The sequence below is a fragment of the Limulus polyphemus genome, unplaced genomic scaffold (genome assembly GCF_000517525.1).
Source record: "Limulus polyphemus unplaced genomic scaffold, Limulus_polyphemus-2.1.2 Scaffold7011, whole genome shotgun sequence".
In the NCBI taxonomy this organism is placed as follows: domain Eukaryota; kingdom Metazoa; phylum Arthropoda; class Merostomata; order Xiphosura; family Limulidae; genus Limulus; species Limulus polyphemus.
In genome coordinates, this window is record NW_013672621.1 from 1 (window position 1) to 3,677 (window position 3,677).

The following is a 3,677-nucleotide window of genomic DNA, read 5'->3' on the forward strand; positions in this document are numbered from 1 at the left end:
AGGCTATACTTTATTAGTTCCAGGTTTACGGTTGTGATATCGTGAGATGTTATATTGTGACTTTATTTTAGGCCTGTGTAAGGCGGTAATTAATTCTTTATGCTATTGTCATTAAGTGGGTAATGAGTCACAAAACAAATAATCAAAACATTTCAGAGGTGTGGGGGCGCCAAAAGTGTCTTTGCCCCCAGGTGCTAAGAACCCTTGCCACCCATTGAATGGATGTCATAAATCCATTGAAGAAATGAATAAAGCATTGAATATCAGGTGATCATAAAATGTACTCGTAACACTACAATAAATATTGGAGATTCTGAAAAAGTTATTAGGTTATAAAATGTATTCTTTCTAATCTACATACAGGTTGTTTTTCCGACGTCATTACCCTTTGCTGAACATCAGCTATTGTGGATTTGATCCAGATAACCGTTGCTGGACAAAACAGATTGATGCTGGGCTATTACCACTCAGTTCTAGGTTAGCAATAATGACCAATGTTGTATGTAAATTACTACACATTTCCTAAGTAAAGGCATATAAGCTAATGTAGAGTATTATAAAATTAGGATATAATGTGATTTTATATTTCTATAGATGTGTATATATATTATTATAAATCTGTGATATTGATCTTAGACAGTGCTTGAAATGGGGTGGGATGCTATCCCATTTCTTTTCAGGAGGGGCCGAAACCATCCCGCCACCTCAGATGGGAAAGATTCAATAAATGATGCAATAAATAGTTAAGGCCACAAGGGACTAGGGAGAGAAATTATTATGATTTTCTTAAAATGTCGTGTAAGAGTGGGGTAATAATGAGACAAAGTAGTACATGAATTGAGCAAATGAACCCTCTTGTTACAGGCTCAATCAGTGTGACAGAGTTTGAAACCACAAAGTAACCATCAGTGTGTTTCCTTACTATAACTCAGAACAGTATACATCTGTTTATATTTAATTTTATTGCCCTTTGAACAGTGTCTTAGCTAAAAATCCTGCCACACAAGTTGTAAACCTCGCAGTGAACATGTAGGTCACGTTATTGTATTGAATTGCGTAATGCACAAGCTGCTTGCGAGTACACCTTGTGAAGAATTTATATTATTATTATTTTTTATTTTACCTAATCTAACCTAATATTTTTTAATTTTTACATTTTAGTTACTTTTATAATAATAAATAAAGAATACACATGAAAAACAAGAAATATAGCACTTAGCTTCAAAAGTTTCACAAACCATCCCACTTCTTCTTTTCCCTCCTTTCAAGCACTGATGTTAGATAAATTATAGGTTTCATAAAATTGTTTGAGCTCAGTATATATAAATGTATAGATAACCATATGTTTTTGATATATGTAATATAGTTTAAGATATATTTTCAATATTTCAACATGTCTTGAAGCATACAATAAAACAGGTAGAAGTAAAAGCAATATTTTCACTAGTTATATATATTACAAAATATATGTTGAAAACTTGTTGACTATATGGGCACTGAGTTAAATATGTTAATATTAATATTCTCTAAATTAAATTTGTCCATAACTAGATATCGACTCTAAGCAGAAAGATACTTGACCATAACTAGATATCAACTCTGAGCAATAAGATAGTTGCCCATAACTGGATATTACTATAAGCAATGAAACAGTTATCCTTAATACTAGAGAAAATATATTCTTTAATAAAAAAGTTATTTTAAAAATCTATAAAGTTAAAAATTGGAAGTATCCAAGCTATTGTACATTGAAACTGAATGTAATCCAATTTTTTTAACTGCTAATTTACCAGTTAGTTTACATTCTCAAGCAAACTTGTCTAAGTGTCTTTAAGTAAATTTTATTCATCTGAAAACTAAAACCTAATATCAAGTTAGTTTACACTGAAAAGGATGAGAAGTTATTTTATTACTTTGCCTAAAAAAACAGTCAAGTTTTCTTACACACAAAAGATATTCTAACCACTATATCATATATTACTCCCAACTTGGGTCAATGCACAATACATTTTAATTCATTTACACACAACAAAACTCACTGTAATGATGGATTTCAGAGGACACACTAACTGTTAAAATCTCTTGTTGCATGCTCAAAAGACAGTGGGGGGAGGGGAAGTACTCCAAATATCATGATGGCTATATAGTTAACAAATTCCTCCATACTCTTTCTTTTGTTTTTAAGAAATGTTCATCATAAGTCCTTAATGAAGTTCAAATCAATAAATGGTCATTTAACATTTCAGCACAACAGAAGAATGTCTAACATTAGAAAGGAACAAATAACATTAACACTAAAAGAACATGGTTTTATAGTTCAACACAACAGAAGAATGTCGAACATTTAAAAAGAACAAATAACATCAACACTAAAAGAACATGGTTTTATAGTTTAACACAGCAGAAGAATTTCCAACATTAAAAAGGAACAAGTAACACCAAAACTAAAAGAACATGGTTTTATAGTTTAACACAACAGAACAATTTCCAACATTACAAAGGAACAAATAACATCAACACTAAAAGAACATGGTTTTATAGTTCATCACAACAGAAGAATATCCAACATTAAAAAGGAACAAATAACATCAACACTAAAAGAACATGGTTCTATAGTACATAAAGTTTCTAAAATTCCAATATACTGTTACGTCTCCGTTTGTTAATTGATTTCCGGTAAATTCGTTCCGACGAAACTTTAGCGACACAAGTCCTTACTTAATAAAACTGGTTTATTCTTTCCGAATATAACTTTACGATACACTTAATTTCAACAATCGCACTAAAACAGACGCTATAACAACGAACGTGCTCAACTTCAATAATACTCGCTGACTGCAGATCAATTACTCACTGTCTACACACACATTCTTCTGTCACGTTGTCACCCTCTTTTATATACCAGACTACCCTATATCTAGTAAATGCTAAAGCATTCGCCAAGGTACAGGATAGTTCTAGAAAGCAGAGGGCGTGAGAATAGTCACGTGATCTCGCTGATGCAACACTGCCCCCTCCTTAATATTGTTCGTCCCGAACAATAACCACATACAGTAAACCAATAACAATTAACAATAACTTAATTAACTGTACAGAATTACAAACACAAAATTACAATTCAACAAAGTCTCTTAATTTTACGGGACGTATCTTCTTCTGTACTGGTCTCCGTCTCGTTGGCTTCTGCTTCATGTGGGATTCATCTGCTTCATCAGTAAATGTCCTATTATCGGTAATAGTCACATCAGTGGAAGTAACTTCACCAAAAGCTTCACCGTTTCCCTTCTCATCACTGAGTAGAGTTTCTTCTTCGACGGTGGCTTCTTCAGGTGGCACGTCTTCAGCAGCGTCATTTGTTCTGTTGTCCACTTCATCCCAACTGAAATGTCCTGGACCGTGATAACGCCAAAGCCTGTTGGCATACGCCACTTTTGGCTAACCTGGCCGACCACATTTTACCCGGAAAGTCACGTCTGAGAGACGATCCACTATGTCATATGGGCCTTCCCATGAAGAAGACAACTTAGGAGACTTCCCTTGGGTCTTCCTGGGATTATACAACCATACCTTGTCTCCGGGTACAAAGCAGACTTCAGTAGATCTCTTATCATAAGTTAACTTCATCGAATCAGCAGACGTTTTCAAATTTGAACGCACTTGATGGTGGATATCATCCA

At 33.8% G+C, this 3,677-nt stretch overlaps 1 long non-coding RNA gene across 1 annotated transcript in view; it reads left to right on the plus strand.

The window, feature by feature from the left end:
• Positions 1-75: 75 nt before the first annotated feature.
• LOC111089679 overlaps positions 76-3,677 on the plus strand; it is a 7,210-nt gene continuing 3,608 nt past the window's right edge. The window contains exon 1 of the long non-coding RNA XR_002613914.1: positions 76-477. This is a non-coding gene — a long non-coding RNA (uncharacterized LOC111089679). The remainder of the gene's footprint in view (positions 478-3,677) is intronic.